The 17,014-nt window shown below is 42.7% G+C and overlaps 1 long non-coding RNA gene and 1 pseudogene across 3 annotated transcripts; both read right to left on the bottom strand.

The window, feature by feature from the left end:
* Positions 1–5,074: 5,074 nt before the first annotated feature.
* Positions 5,075–14,379, bottom strand: Gm41675. Of its 3 annotated transcripts, XR_001782410.1 has the most exons (4): positions 14,314–14,379; positions 13,718–13,758; positions 10,752–10,944; positions 5,075–5,862 (listed from the first exon to the last, which is right to left on the bottom strand). It is a non-coding gene; the product is annotated as a predicted gene, 41675 (long non-coding RNA). The 3 variants fall into 3 exon arrangements; XR_877206.1 differs by lacking the exon at positions 13,718–13,758; XR_877205.1 differs by lacking the exon at positions 14,314–14,379 and having other exon boundaries at positions 13,718–13,845.
* Positions 14,380–14,896: 517 nt separating this feature from the next.
* On the bottom strand, positions 14,897–15,347 carry Gm7758 (annotated as a pseudogene).
* Between the last annotated feature and the right edge of the window lie 1,667 nt (positions 15,348–17,014).

Below are 17,014 nucleotides of genomic sequence, written 5' to 3'. Positions count from 1 at the left end.
TGTTCAGCTGCAACACTGAAAGCTAGAAGACATTGGAACCATGTCTTCCAAAGCAGGTCTTTTCAGACATAAAAAGAATCCAACTCACTTCACATCCATCCTCTCTGGAAAGTGAATGAACAGAAGATGCATACCTAAAACTGTAGGAGAGACTAAACCAAGCAATAAACCCAGTTTAGAGGACAAGATGCATCACTGGGAAGTAGCAGAGCCAGTTCCCGTGCAACAGCTGTCCTGCAAACACACACAGTGAGTGGTCAGTGGGATCAAACCTGGGGCCTGAGGTTCGCAGTGAGGAAGAGAGGCAGGAGACAGAAATGGGACCAACAGATCATCTTACCTTAAATAAAAAGAAATTTTATAGAACTGTCTTGTAAATATGCTAGACATGGGCTTGTAGAAGCCTCCATCTTCTGGTGCCTCTTGATACAACCATGTACTGCCACACCATATCCTTTGTCATTGAAGGGATGGTAAGCCCTTGGAATGCATCTCCTTGGACTGTTTGCAAACAAAGATCCAAAGACACAGCAGGAAAGTTTTATGCTCTGAGCACTGGAGAGAAAAGACTTGGATATACAAGTTCCTCCTTTCACAGAATTATCCCAGGATTCATGTGACAGGGTGGTGATGTCACCCGCCATGAGGATACTGGTGGAAGGTCCATCCACAGGGAGAAAATTGAGGAATATACAGGTCCTGGGATCTTGTTTGTGATGCAGAGGCAGGTGGATTTCTATGAGTTCATGGCCAGCCTGGTCTATGGCATGAGTTCTGATTGCACATTTAATCCTCAATCAGTACCTACAAACCTGAATCCAGTTTGAAAAGTGACTGGTAAGAGATGAAATAGATGGCTTTTGTCAGAGAGCTGTCAGCGGCAAACGCAGAAATAAACACAAATGGTTCCCAGTTCTTCAGTGGCACTGCATAGACTGAGTCGCTGGGTGGCAAACGTGGACTTTGCGAAGGTAAAAGAAGACTTGAGCATAGTGGAAATTCTGGAGTGTTTTTAGTCCAGGAATTGCAAAACCAACAAGAAGATCACCACTGCCAGCTTTAGTCAGCTCTAACTCTTCTGATGTGCCAGCATCTGACCCACCAGACCATTCCTTCTATAGCTCAGGAGACTACTCAACCCCATCTGCTCTCAGTCTGTAATCACTGCTCTTCCTGAAGCTCTTTAGTTCCATATTTTCCTCATTCCTCTCCAAGTCTAGCTAGATTGCAGAGTTAAGCTTATGCTTATGAATATGAAATATATATATGCACATGTGTATATATATCAAAAGTTATGTATAATAAAATGAGTTAATCAGCACTTGTGGAGAAAAAAACCAAAAGGTTGTTCATGGAAGGAAATGTCATCATGATCCCACATGTGACTCCACTATGAACAGTATTTGCATGGTAAAATAGTGATAATTAGTAGATTTAAGAATATATAGAGTGTAGGGTTGTAGTGGGTTGGTCTGATGCTGCTTGTATTCTATTGCCAATATTAGGCCCCCAAGACCTGGTTGTCCCAGGGTCGAGAGAATCTGTACCTGGAACCAAGTGACTTGATGTGACCTTGTCCCCAAGTTCTTTCTCACTGGTGAGTAAAGATGCCAACAGCCAATAACTGGGCAGAAGAGACATGGGTGGGGTTTAGGATTCCTGGGCTTGGGGGTTGGAAGAGAACCACGAGAAAAAAGAAGGTGAAGGAGGAAGGAGAAGCCACCATGGGTTAAGTGAACCATAAAGAATGTGGCTCTGAGGGCTGGCCAGTTGGAGTTAAGAGCAACCCAGATGAAACATAGTAAATACCCCGACCTGCAGGGATAATCAACGGGGACCCAGGGCAAGGAAGTGAGAGAGTGGGAGGGAAAGAGACACAAAGGATGAGAGCAAGTCAATCATACTGATCAAGCTCTGAAAAACTTTATTCAGGAGTGGTAATATAAGCATAAGCAAGAGGAGGCTCCAAGGGAGGGGGGGATTCTCTGAAGGTCAGGTGGCAATCTTCAGCTCCTGGAACACGGTCACCATGTCCTCTTTACCTACAAACATTCTTACTGTTATGACCAAAAATGTTTTCTCAGGATTGTTTATGTAAGGTAGAAAATATCCACAAGGCCATGGCTGAGGCCATAGCTCTTGGCAAGTAAATAGTAGTAAGTCAGGCTTATCAATAGGAAAGTAGATTCTAATAGATATCTGCCCAGCTCTAGTGCTGAGTAAGGCTTATTGCAAATATAAAGGTAGTATATCCAGGAACTAAATGGTCAAAGGCGAGGTAGAAACCCCAAGATGGGATTAAAATTTTCCGCAACATAGGGTGGGATTGATAGCAGTGTAAGATAAACATACCCCTGACTAACATCCTAGAGATTGTTGGTAATATTTAAAATGACACGAGAAACAACTATCCAGCCAGCCACCATAGGGCCTACCACAGTGGGGGCCACTGTATTGTGCAGGTATGTGATGGAGAGAAAGGAGGGAAGAAAAAGAAGCAGAATGGTTTGAACACTGTGAAGAGAGGCAGAACTGGAGACACAAAGGTAGAGATGTCAGCAGCTTGCTCTGCCACCCAAAGCCATGGTGAAATCTCAGCCCATGCTGCCTTAGACGGCCCTATCTGAGTTCTGGTCATGCATCAGCAGGGGTCTGTTTCAATGCCCAGGCCCGTGTTATCACCAAAGCCATGTGGATGTCCCTAGTCTGGGCTGTGACCATATTGATGTTCAAGGAGTGTGCAGAGCTGGTCCTGCCTCAAACTGTCTGTGCACTTGGTACAACTGACCCTGCACCACCACACTAGGATAGCACAGTGGAGCTGGCCCTGGTGGCAGGGGTGGGGATGAGCCATCCCCAAGGTGTGAAGCTGGCCCTGCCACCTGTCTGCCATGAGGTGATGTGGGCCAGGGAGAGATGTCCCCCCGCACCCCCTCCACCACACACACACACACCTTGCTCCTGCTGCCTGTGACAGGCAACAGGAGAGCTGGTCCTGCTCCTTGTTGGCTGTGGCATATGGTGAGCTAGCCAGGGCAGTGCTGGAGAGCTCACCCTGGTTGGTGTTGTGAGTACAGGACCAGCTAGCAGGCTGACCAACTCAGCTACCACCCAGGCTCAGATACAGGCCTTTGAGTTTGACTACCCCAATATCTACCCCATCTATGAACTGGTGGGGCACATGAAGGGGCCAGGCTTACAGATCCAAAGCTTCAGGATCTCCATGACACAGGACAACAAGATATCTCAGAGGAGCCCCAGTGAGGGTCCAGTATTGATAGTGTAGCAGAAGGCAAAGGCCTCAAAACATACCAATGACTCATTGCAATGAACATTTGTAAGGAAAGATATATGGATAAAAGGGTAAACTGTGAGAGACACTGTGACACTAGAGCTTCCGTGATCAGATGTTTGGTGTGGGGTGTTGTTTGTTTTTGTTTTGTTTAATTTTTATTTTCTTTGGGGAGTTGCAAGGACAGAGGACAGATACAAAAGGGATGTGCGTGGGATTGAGATGCATCATGGGAACTCCATGAAGAATCAATAAAATGTTTTAAAAAGAAGAAAGAAACAACTGAAGAGTCTGTTGTTTATCTTTTCCTGAGATTGCCTCCTGTCACTTCAAACCAGCTCCAAGCTTGATTGAGTCCTTTCTAGTTAGGGAGTAGTGGGTGGGACTTTAGACAGATTCACATAGACCATGCTAGCCTCAAACAGGTAACCCCTCTGCCTCCACTTCCTGAACATTGGGATAATAGGTTACATGTCACCATGCTGGACACCAGGCTAATTTCTTACACTGTTTTAGTGCTGAACCAGCATAAGACAGTACAATGTGTCACGTGAACAGTTAACTGGTTCTCTCAGAGGGATATAAGAGCTTTGGTTTGTAGCATTTGCCCATTTCCAGGGTGTAAATTAATGACTAATTTCAAACCACTAACTCTGTGCTGCTGAACACAAACCAGGCAGAGCTGGACTCAGCAGATCCTCCTGAGATGCTGTGACTCAGTTCCAGAGCTCTGCTGCATGGAGTGCAGTCCATGCTTGCTCACCAGTTTCCCATCTGCCTTCCAGATCCAGGAGTAGCTGCTAAAGCTACTCTCTCCATCTTTCTATCCAAATCCTCCTTGGCAATAAAGTCGATGAAGAAACAATTATCCTGCTATAGCAGTTGAGGTTTTGCTACCAAATCTTTAATTGTTTTAAAATCTGTCTAAATAGATGCTCACCAAAGGAGCTCCCACACAAGGGGTAGCTTTCTCTCATAGTCCGAAGGAAATTGGAGCAAGGCATGAAACAAGCCGAGAGAGAAAGCCAAACAGCATCAGAAACTTTGAATGACAATAAGATGGCCATTACTCTGTGTGTGTGTGTGTGTGTGTGCATGTGTGTGAGTATATGTATATGCATGTGTGAGTATATGTATGTGTAAGTGTGCTTAAAATTAATAGTAACCACTTAATATCAAAACTGATGAGCCAGTATTTTAATTTCCCCAATTTTCTTACAATTTCAGTTCACAATTTGATTAATTCAGAATCAAAGCAGTGTGTAAACATAGCTATTGTGTGGCTTGCCTTAGAGGCTCTTTTAATCTTTAGATTCTTCTATTCATTTTTTTCCTTGATTGTGGGAAGCCACATACACCATTACAAGGTGGCGCTGGCTACCACTGGCCACCACGCATAAGTTTGGGTAAACAACCAATGTGTACATATGCAGTAAAGTTTTTCACCAAGTCACTGCCTGGCCCGGGCATGATAATGAGGCTCTGTAAGGTACTGAGAGAGAATCACCAATCAGATGAGAGACATGCAAATGAAGTATGATAATGAGGCTCAGTGAGGTACTGAGAGAGAATAACCAATCGGATGAGGAACATGCAAATGAGGTAGAATGCATAACCAATCCGGGTGTGAGACACGCCTTTCCTAGGCCTATATAAGCAGCACCAGTTCTGGGCTCAGGGTCTTCTTGCCTACGCAGTAAATGCTCTCCCAATAAACGTGTTGCAGAAGGATCCTGTTGTGGCGTCTGCTTTGCTGGCGAGTTGGGCGCTCACACTTGATTTGTTGTTGTTGTTGTTGTTGTTGTTGTTGTTGTTGTTGTTGTTGAAATACTGCCTCCCATTTCCTATTGAAGAAAACTGGTCCCAAGTCTAGATTGACTTCATCAACATGGCATCTTTAAATATGTTCTTTCTTCCACATTACTGTAATTTGATTGAAGGGGGAAGAGCTTTGGTCAGATTTGGGTTCAATGATTTTATGTCACCCCCTGTATAGATGATGCTAGGTGTCTCCATCATGTAGCACGTCCTGACTCGTGTATCTGTGTATGTGTGATGCTGACAAACAGTTGTGATTATTACCTTCATCCATGCATTCAATAGGCCTCAGAAAACAGTGACAATAAATCCATCTTCATTGACTAATTGGAATTTAGTACTTTAACTAGAGGATATCTTTACAACAGCAATTAGTTATTCTAAGATAAATTAGTTGTTTTTAAATAGGCAGGATGCTTGAATTTCTCTCTTTACTTACCAACTTAAATATCAAATCTGCTCTTTATAACCTTCCAGTGGTGATTAAGAAGTTTGTTCATGAGCCTATTTAATTAATTTCAATCCAAGATTGGCTCCTAAAGTCTTTGATGCATCTTTATTAGTCTTGGATAACTTCTTTGCTTTCTGGTAAGAATATTCTGGACTAATTTTGCAGGAATTCTTTCCCCAGATGTATAATCAGCCATTTCTTCAGGAGATGTGATTCCTTCTCAGGGTTAATAGTATTCTGAGGTAATGTCCGAGTCCCAAGGATCTCGTCAGAGCTGTAATCATAGTTTCTCAGTGGTTGCCTAGGAGAGGATTAGAAAAAAATGCATTTGAAAAGTCCTATTGATATTTCTCATCAGAAGCAAGACTGTGAAGTTTTCATCTAACCTCTTTCATCTTAATTCTGTATATTCCCTTCCCCCACACCATAAATCCAAACAATCTAATGGTCATACTTATTTGATTGATCCCATGTTACACACACACAAACAAAATAGAGTGAGAATATTATCATCTCACAGGGATACATAAGGAACTTGAGCACTGCCAGAAATATTTTTCGAGAAGCCAAATATTCCACAAGAAAGAGAAAAAAAAAAGGAAAAATTGGAAATGACAAACTGGGAGTGGTACAATTTGTACCCAAAATGTGTACAAAGCTTTGGGTTACAGATTGTTATAGATGTTGTGGTCCAAGAGGCTGCCTATATACGGTGTCTATGGAGAATAGAAATTTTTAGTACTCAGGAGTATTAATTTATTAATAATCAGTAGTTTAATTTTAAATGAGTACTGATTTTAATTTTTCTTCTAATAGATATCATCAAGAATCCAGACAGAACACATTTACTTCAAAAATATTGAGAATGGTTTGCCATTTTTTTCCACTGATACCATTTTAATTGGTTCTCTGGGAATTTCACTTCATACACCCTGATCACAATCCCTTCCCAGTCCTTCCATGCCCATCTCACCTGTGATCTTCCCCCACGAAAAGTAAAAAAAAAAAAAAAGGAGGAGGAGGAGGGGGAGGAGGAGGAGGAAGCTGGGCTGTAGTGGCACATGGCTTTAATCTCAGAGGCAGGTGGATCTCTATGCATTCAGGCCAACCTGGTCTACATAGAAAGTTCCAGGATAGCCAGGGATAAATAGAGAAACACTATCTCAAAAAAAATTAAAAATAAATAAATAGACAGGTAGACAGACAGAAAGACAGGGAGGGAGGAAGGAAAGGAGGGAGGGAGGGAGGGAGGGAGGGAGGGAGGGAGGGAGGGAGGGAGGGAGGGAGGTAACAGGTCCCCTTTATGTTGTCTATATAACATGCTCAAACTCTCAGTGCCCTGCCTCTTAATTAGACCTGAGTCCTTTCTCTCCCACAACTTCTTTTAAGTTTATAATTCTATGCTCTAAAGTTATGCTGGAGGCACTTATGCTAGTGTTGGGGCAAGGCATAGAGGTCAGCTGACCCGAGCCTGAGGATTGGAATCATGTGCCTCTTTAGAACAGAGCCATCAAGGGCGTCTATGATCACAGCATGGGCTGTCCTCAGGACAAAAATCGAGAATACTGCTCAAGAATACAGCCCTACAATTAGTGAACTTATCAGAAAAATAAAACAAAGCAAACAAAAAGCAAAACTTAGATTTCAAAAGGGAATTCTCTTCTACACCGAACAGCAAGGACCATCATTTGGAATTAGCTCTTTTTTTTTAATATTTTTATTACATATTTTCCTCAATTACATTTCCAATGCTATCCCAAAAGTCCCCCATACCCTCCCCCCCCCCACTTCCCTACCCACCCATTCCCATTTTTTTGGCCCTGGCATTCCCCTGTACTGGGGCATATACAGTTTGCAAGTCCAATGGGCCTCTCTTTCCAGTGATGGCCGACTAGGCCATCTTTTGATACATATGCAGCTAGAGTCAAGAGCTCTGGGGTACTGGTTAGTTCATAATGTTGTTCCACCTATAGGGTTGCAGATCCCTTTAGCTCCTTGGGTACTTTCTCTAGCTCCTCCATTGGGGGCCCTGTGCTCCATCCAATAGCTGACTGTGAGCATCCACTTCTGTGTTTGCTAGGCCCCGGCATAGTCTCACAAGAGACAGCTACATCTGGGTCCTTTCGATAAAATCTTGCTAGTGTATCCAATGGTGTCAGTGTTTGGAAGCTGATTATGGGGTGGATCCCTGGATATGGCAGTCTCTACATGGTCCATCCTTTCGTCTCAGCTCCAAACTTTGTCTCTGTAACTCCTTCTATGGGTGTTTTGTTCCCAATTCTAAGGAGGGGCATAGTGTCCACACTTCAGTCTTCATTCTTCTTGAGTTTCATGTGTTTAGCAAATTGTATCTTATATCTTGGGTATCCTAGGTTTTGGGCTAATATCCACTTATCAGTGAGTAAATATTGTGTGAGTTCCTTTGTGAATGTGTTACCTCACTCAGGATGATGCCCTCCAGGTCCATCCATTTGGCTAGGAATTTCATAAATTCATTCTTTTTAATAGCTGAGTAGTACTCCATTGTGTAAATGTACCACATTTTCTGTATCCATTCCTCTGTTGAGGGGCATCTGGGTTCTTTCCAGCTTCTGGCTATTATAAATAAGGCTGCTATGAACATAGTGGAGCATGTGTCCTTCTTACCGGTTGGGACGCTCTTTTTGTCCTCTCATGGACTTATTCACAATGAATAGCTTGCCTTTATCATTCCTATCATTTGAACAATGAGTTTGTTTCATTTTTTTCACACCTTTCCCTACAGATCCTAAGGTTCAGATGCAATCTGTGAAGTAAAGGCCATGGCCATGTGACTTGAAGGTTATCCTGAAAACACTTGGCTTCACCATTCTTCTTGAAAAGCCTATAACCTTGCTCATCTCACTAAACTCACTAAATTTGGTCTGAGCCTGTATTAAGGGTTACTACATTACTGTCTGCTGACTTCCAAAGAAACTGCTAAGTACCAAGATAGCAAGCACTTAGCCGCTTTTAGTCGTAACCAATGGTTTGCTAATAAGAGCCTAAAAGGATCTGAAGGAGCAGGGCAAGGATGCAGAAAACCTCTAATAGGTCACCAAGGGACTTCTGTACCTGTTTATAGAAAGAGGGCCACATCAGATTTTATTACAAGTCCAGTTTAGTTTAGAGTCTTCTGACTGGCAGGTAATGCTCATGATGGATGGTGCAGCGATTATGGATAGGCAGTGTATATTTCAGGCAGTGTGTGAAGAATTTACATCACATCCTACTCTAATGCACCTATAAATGGCTATACAAGAATAGAAGAGATGATATTGGAGCTGTCTGTAGTTTCTGTCTCCAGCATTAACATCCATGGAGGGAATTCCTCCACCCATTTGTCTCTGTATTGATGTAAGAGTGGCCTGGAGACCAATGGGTGGTATTAGATAGAGATATTTAACAAAGAGACAAACATAGTTTGCTTATTGTGTGTGGAAACACTGCTTTCCTAGGGTAATCATAGTGTCTTAGGGTTTTATTGCTATGAAGAGACACCATGACCTTGGCAGTTCTTATAGAGGGAAACATTTAATTGGGGCTGGCTTACAGTTTCAGACGTTAATCCATTATTGTCATATAGGCAGGAAGCATGGCAGTGTGCAGGTAGATGTGATGCTGGAGAGGGAGCTGAGAGTTCTATATCTTGGTCCACAGACAGCAAGGAAAGAATGTATGCCACACTGGGCATAGCTTGAGTGTAAGAGAACTCAAAGCCTGCTCCACAGTGACACAGTTCCTCCAACAGGGCCACATCTACTCCAACAAGGCCATACCTCCTAATAGTGCCACTCCCTATGACCAAGTATTCAAACACATGCACCTATGAGGGCCACTTCTATTCAAACCACCACAAATAGCAACCATGGCTTTCACTTCCAGGATGAGCATTTTTCTATTTGACTTACACAGAAGATATTTCCATCTGTGTTTTATATCAGAAGGAACTGTGAGAAGTTGAGCGGCCTACCCGAGGCACTGTGCTTGTGAGGAGCTGGAGGACATGTGTAAGAGCAGACCTGTGGGGCGGTGAAGCCCCTCAGTGGGAGAAATAGTCTCTATCTGCAGTATCATCATCCACATTGATGTTTGCTGTGGATCTTGAATATGCCTTGTTAGTTCATAAGCACCGGAAAGGTGAGTCTATAACCCTAACTATCAAATCATATTCTAAAGCTGGGCGCACCTGAAATCCCAGCACTTGGAGGTAGAGGCAGAAGGACCATAGGTTTGAGGCCAATCTTGTCTACAGAGTGAGATCATATCTCCCTGCTATTTGCCTCCTACCCCAGAAATAAAGAAGAGAGAAGGAAAAAAATGAAGGGAGGAAGGGAGGGCCATGGTCCATTGATCACTTAATATTAACAGGCATAATACCTCTTTTTTTTTCTAGGTATTTAGATCCTGGGAATAATACTGCTTCCCTGTGGTGACAATGTATAAGCATCTTGAACATTTTGAAGGAAACACACTCTACTGATGACAATAGGGTAAATCCTATTTCCAGTATGGTGTGTTTTCTGAAGTTGGCAAAAGACTCAGAACATGTGTAGCCTTGCTTGCCAGCTTGTTTCGGTCCCAGGAATCAGCTGGAGTAGTGTGGTCAGGTGAGAGGAACACACTGGTTGGTTGATCTTCCTGACTTCCTCAAGTTTGATCCAGAAGGATTTGTTTACCTTCACTGCCACTGGTGTTATTGTGTAGTAGACAGGACAAATAAAACATCCTTCAAAGGGTTACTATGAGAACACAAGAAAAAGTTCTTTAAATTTTCTCACAAAGATCCTAAAACATGATAGATGTTCATTGAGAATTAACTAATTTTCCAAACATCCAGGTTGGGAGGTGTGTTGGTAAGTAGCCTTTTGGAACTGACTTCAGAATAGCTCCAAGATGCACGTAGTGAACAAAAGGAGTTTGAGAAAGATAAATGACATTTATGGTTTGGGGAGGGGAGAGCAGGAGGGAAATGCAACCTCAGCCATTGGTTGGATTGTCTACACTTTTCTACTGTTTGAGTTTTACAATATATGCATGTACTTGAATATTATTTCTATAAAACAATAGTAAATAGCAACAAAAATATAAAGACTTGCTGAGCCTTCATGGGTGCAGAATAGATTTTAAAGCTGTTAAGGAATGATTTCCCACTCACTCCTCTCTACTCACAGATCAGTGCTGCTCTCGGACTTCATCAGAGTGCTTTCTCTGCTGTGAACAGTGGTTGATGTAGAAAACTACAAGTGGGCCACAGTGCTAGAGGAAGTGCCATCAGCAGGATCAGTACACGAGGTCGAGTGGCCACAGTGCTAGAGGAAGTGCCATCAGCGGGATCAGTACACGAGGTCCAGTGGCCACAGTGCTGAGAGGAAGAGTCATCAGCATCAGCTTGATCAGTACATGTGCTCCATTTGTTATCGCTGCTCTCTTCCCCCAAGGCTCAGGGAACATTACAGAAGAGGAGGCAGAAAAACTGCAAGAGCCAAAGCACAGGAAAGACCAGAGCAAAAGTGTCTTCTGGACATGACAAGAGCACTGCACTCCTGAGCTCACAGCCACTGTGGTTGCCTTCAACAAACGTGTACAGGTCAAGCCAGTGAACTCCCCATCCGAGCATAGAGTGGGGAGGGACTTATGAGCCCCAACTCCTACTTGAGGAGCTATTGACAGGTGAAGGTTTCTAGAGAAGGGAAAGTCGGTTTTCTTTAGGAGTGTGGCCTCTGGTTGGTTGACTACACTCCAGTGGAAGGCCTTATACCCAGGAGTATACAGAAAATACAACGTAGACTTAACGGCTTATTAAAAAGAATAAAGAGGACATGGAGTTGGAGAGGGCTGGGGAGATGGAGCTGGATCTGAGAGGAGTTAGGGTAGGAAGAAGTTGGAGTGAATATGATAAAAATACACTGCATGGAATTCTCAAGGATTAATAAAAATATGTATAAAAAGAAACAGTCCACCATAAGCAAGAAGACAGACATGTAAACAGACACATAAAACATGATGTAAAAGACATGTGTGTGTGTGTGCATGTACACAGCCAACAAACATATACATATGAAATAATTATAAATAAAAGAGGCTATAAAATTGAGAATACGGAGCACTGGAAGGATTCAAGGGAGATTATCTGGGAGGAGCTGAAGGAGAAAGAGGGTGATATATCATTAGACTACTTCCTGCTGATTAGGAGCACCGAGTTCCTTGGAGCAAACTTGATCTTCGCTGTCAAGATAACTAATTTCTTCTTTTTCTTGTTTCTTCTTTGTGCACAACTACTTAACAAACCATGAGCAACAGCAACCAACAGCCACAAACCAACAAATCACCCCTTTTCTCAGAGCCCTAGCTTTTATATACCCTCTGACGAGTACCCAGGATTCCAAACATCACACAATTGCAGAAGCTATCTGCAGCTGGACGAATCACACTCCTGCTAGAGCATGAGGCAAGTCATAGTTCGCCGCTATGGATAATCTGAAGCAGCCCCATGTCCCACACCTGAGATTAAAATGAAGAAATATTCCCATAATAGTTCTGTGTTTTTCAAAGAAACCAAAACTCGAAAATTGTCACTACAGATAGGATTAAGAATCACCATGGAAATCAACTCTTGAAAATGTCTCTGAGGGACATCTACATTGTGCTTGTTAAGGTAGAGAATTATAGATGCCACCATTCCACGGCTGAGTCCTATTCTAAGTGAAAGGGGGAGAGCTAGCTGCGCTTATCATTCCTGCTTCCCACTGCCTATGACATGTAACCAGCTGCCTCCTCGAGCTGTCCTGCCTCTAAGCCTTCCCCTCCCTACTCTGTATCCCTTTGAACTGTAGCCAAAGAGAACTCTCCTTCCCTTAATCAGCCTCTTGCCAGGTGTTTGGTCACAGCAGTGAGAAAAATAACTAAGGTGGCATCCATCCATTATTTATTCAAACATTTAAGAGCCTACTGTGCCAGGTACTTTTGTTCCAACTCTCTAGGGAGATAACATGTTACATGCTTCCTTGCAGTGATTTGCAAGGGTAGATACTCCTTTTTCTCTGTAAAATTAAATTTCACTTATTGTCTTAAAGTTGTTAATAGTATGATTGGGATTATTTATAAAAATACTCATTAAGGCAACCATCAAATATGAAGCAAAGTGAGAGAAACCCCTATCACCTGCTGTCACCCTTCAGAAATGTTCACATTATAAAGAAAAGCATCACTTTGTAAAATGCACTTTTTATTCCATAGAATTTAAGGCTTTGGGTCAGGCCACTCTGAACCTGCACTGTATAAGCATAAGCAAGACACACCCACTGTCAAAGGCTTTACAACACAGCTATAGTATCTGTCTGCATAGATCATGGTAAAATGCCTTCCCAAGGGTGTTCATCCATGAACACCTAGGGGGAATAATAATGGAAAGCAAAGTGGAATTTATTAAATTGTTCTTTTATTGTACCTGCACAATCATTTCGGCCCCGATTTCCACAGGCACAAAAGAAAACCAAATTAAGTATTGGATTTATTGCCTGCTTTGGGCATCTTGACATCTACTGCGTAAACTTAAGTCTGTTTCCTTGCAACCGTTGTCAGAGGCATCTTGTGTTTCTCACTGACAAATTATATAACAAAGAGACAAAGGAGATTACGGCACTAGACAAATCAGGCAGCATCAGTAGAGCTAGCACACCCCAACCGTAAGCTAGCTCTCCTGTTTCTCAGATCAGATTGTAGTTTTTTCAACTCTAGCAGTCTATTATTTTAAGAGACAGTGTTACAACATAACGGCACAGAATCATAAAAAGAAAAACAATGGAACAGATGCATTAGGCAAACATCAGCCAAGAGATATATAAGGCAAATAAGAGACAGGTGACATGAGAGGAAAAGGAACAAGCCATCAAGGAGATGTGACAATCACAAGCGTCTGTGAGCCTCAGGACAAGACATATCATCAGCAATAACAAGGCAGTTGCAAAATCAAATGGAGAGGGCCAAGTCACAGCAAGCAATTTTAACATATCCACACGAGAACAGACATTTAAAGAAGCCACTGGAACTTGAGTAGGAAGGGAATGTTTCAGTTGTAAGTGTAATGGGGGTGGATATACATTACTCCCTAAGGTGAATAAATACAAAATACCTACCTGGCGCTACGTTTTCAAGTGCCCATGACTCATTCACATAACTTGATCACAAACAGGTGACAAAGGAGTTTAATAAGACTTGAAGAATTAACATATTTCCCGACCACAAAGCACACACACAAAATAAAAAATTAATAATTTAAATAAAGTAATAATCCAATTTAAAATCCAGATATTTAGAAGGCCTTAGTATATGTCTGATAAAGCATCAGTTAAAGAAGTTCTCAGAACAGAATAGAGATAATACTTTAGAATCAAACAATAGCTAGTCTGCATCAAAATACTTTTGTGTTATCAAAAGATACACAAGGGTGCGCACACTGATATCAGACCGTGGAGATCCATTCATTAAAAGGAAGAGTCAGATATGGTGGAACAAATTTGTAATCCTGGTCCTCCTACCACACCAGAGGGCAAGGAAGGAGGATTGAGGTAAATTTGAAGCCACTCTTGCCTGCGGTAAGGAGAGATAAGAGAGGAAGGAGAGTGGAGAGGGGAGAGTAGGAACATGGGAATATTTGGGGGCTGGAGAGATGGCTGTGTTAAGAGCACAGGCTGCTCTCCCAGAGGACCCAGGTTTGATTCCAAGAACCCACATGGCAGCTCCTAGCCTTCTATGATGCCAGTCACAAAGGATCAAATGCCTTCTGCATCCTCTTATGGTTTCCATGGCAGCGGGAATGCATGTGGTACACACAGATGCATGCAGGCAAAACACCACACATGTAAAATACTTTTTTTTCTCTCTGTAAGGTTTTAGTGCTCAGTTTTCACAAACACAAATTTCTCCCCAATTTTACAACATACGATAAAATGTTCTAGTCTTTAGAATGTGCGTTATTCAAATATTCCTCATATTCTTTTTCAATCTTTTAAAATCACCACGAGTTTCTATCTAAATAATACTCTACTGTATTTACATTTGAATTACATGTCTTAAGAACAAACAAAATCCATGATATTTTGGTTAACTCGGTGTATTTATAAAATGAAAAGCTCTATCAAAATCCTTTTCACTGGAAAAATAAATAGAATAGACAACGGATCTACCAAAGTTCATATTCGCTTTGGCAGATGTCAGTGTGGGACAGTTCACGACAGCACAATTTGCCCCAATTCCCCCAGAGCTGACCAGCTTCCAAGCTAACTGTTAAATTATTTTACTGAGATTTTATCGTGTTGGTATCTGGCTCATTCCACATCATCGTCAGCCAAGCTCTGAGCACTTACAGTTCTCTGACTAACGGTCGGAAGCTTGGTCAGGGGCATCTGGAACACTGGTGGTGGAAGAGTCTGCTATAACACTTGCAGCAGCTGCGGAGGCTGTCCACACACAGCAATGGCATTTGTCAGGTGGTCCACTCCCTTCTCGTAGTCACCTTGTGCTAATAACTCTTCACCACGCTGTATCTTTTCAAGGAAGAATTTCTGAACTGCTTCAGCATCTTTTAAATCAGGTAACTTGGAAAGCCCAGCTCTCTCTTTAGCAAGTTTCTGTTTCTTTCTTCGTTCTCAAAGCCTGTTCTTGAAGTTGGGGTCACTCCACCGTCTGCGGTCGAAGTAGATGCAGTACCTGATGAAGAGGGCACCACGCACACCCGTAGCGATGGCGCTGTTCCGGCCCACCATCTTCGCTAGACTGGGGCATATGCCGGGGCGTGGCAGCCCGCCTGACAGCAGCTAGCTCCAACGGATCGGAGGACGCTGCCTGCTTGCTGTAAAATACTTTTAAAAAGAGTTTTTAAAAAGAACATGGAAACTTTGCTGATAAATTTGCACACATATTCGTGTAAAGCGATATTTACCATGGATACTGATAATTGAAAGAAAATTGGCTACAAGTCTTAAAAACCAATAATGCACTGGTCAGTGATGGTGTACACCTTTAATCCCAGCACTCCCAAAGCAGAGGCAGGCAGATCTCTATGAGTTAGAAACCTGTCTACAGAGCTAGTTCCAGGACAGCCTATCTCAAAAAGTGATACAAACTAGACATCAACAAGCCAAATAACCCAATTCTAAAAATGGGCTACAGATCTCAACAGAGGATTGTTTGACATCTTGAGCCACCAGGGAAACACAAATCAAAATAACTCTGATATTCATCTTACAACTGTCAGAATGGCTAAGAAACAAGAGGCTCCCAGGATCCAATGGGATTGATTTTAGCCGTAATGTGCAGAGAAGGGAGAGATAGAATCTGTGGAGACCACCTCCAGTAGATAGACACAGCACCTGGTCGAGGGATGGAGCCACCCACCCATCTCAAAGCTTTTTTGTTTTTAGTTCCTGCCCAAAGGAAGAAGAGAGACAACAACAACAACAACAACAACAACAACAACAACAACAACAAAACAGAGACTAAAGGAAGGGCCAACTGAAGAATGGCCCCACAGACACCAAACCCAACACTTGGTCAAGAGGTGCTTGCAGACAGGAACCAAGTGTGGCAGTTCCTGGGGAGGTCCAGCCAGCAACTGACCAATGCTAATCATCAGGGTGAATTTAGGGAACCTGGCCAGGGGAGATGGCAGAAGGAGTGGAGGAGCAGAGGGAGATTGCAACACCATTGGAAAAACAACATAGGCTGGCTTGACCACCCAGTTCTCTCAGAGACTAGACCACCAACCAAAGAATGTACCTAAAGGGATCTTTGGCTTCAGATACATATGTAGCAGAGCATGGCCTTGCCTGACAGCAATGAGAGGGTGGACCTTGGTCCCAGGGAGGTTTGATGCCCCAGAGTAGGGGGATGCTGAAACAGTGGGGTGAGGGAGTGTGGGTGGGTGAGGGAGCACTCTCATACAAGCAAAAGGGAGGGGGAACGGGAGATGTGGTATTGGGAGGACTGGCAGCAGGATATCATGGGATGCGGGTTTGATGGATGGGATAACCAGGAAGCAGGATATCATTTGAGATGTAAACAAATGGAATGATTAATATTTTTTTAAAGCACTAGTAAAAGCTCATACTGAGGAGGATGTGGAGCAAGTGGGACACTCCTTCATTGATTGGGAGAGTGCAAACTTGTATAGCCAGTTTGAAAATCGGTTTTCTCAGAGATTCAGGAAGCAATCTACTTGAAGACCATACCATACAATTCCAAAAGACTTTTCATCCTACTACAGACACCTGCTCAACTATGTTCATAGCAGCTTTATTCATAATAGCCAGAAATTGGAAACAACCTAGATGTCCTTTAACTGAGGAATGGATAAAGAAGATGTGGTACATTTATACAATGGAGCAATACTAAGCTGTTAAAAACAATTTCATCATGAAATTTGCAGGCAAATG

This window comes from Mus musculus, chromosome 18 (assembly GCF_000001635.26).
Source record: "Mus musculus strain C57BL/6J chromosome 18, GRCm38.p6 C57BL/6J".
Lineage (NCBI taxonomy): Eukaryota > Metazoa > Chordata > Mammalia > Rodentia > Muridae > Mus > Mus musculus.
This window is presented reverse-complemented; position numbering and strand designations above follow the sequence as displayed.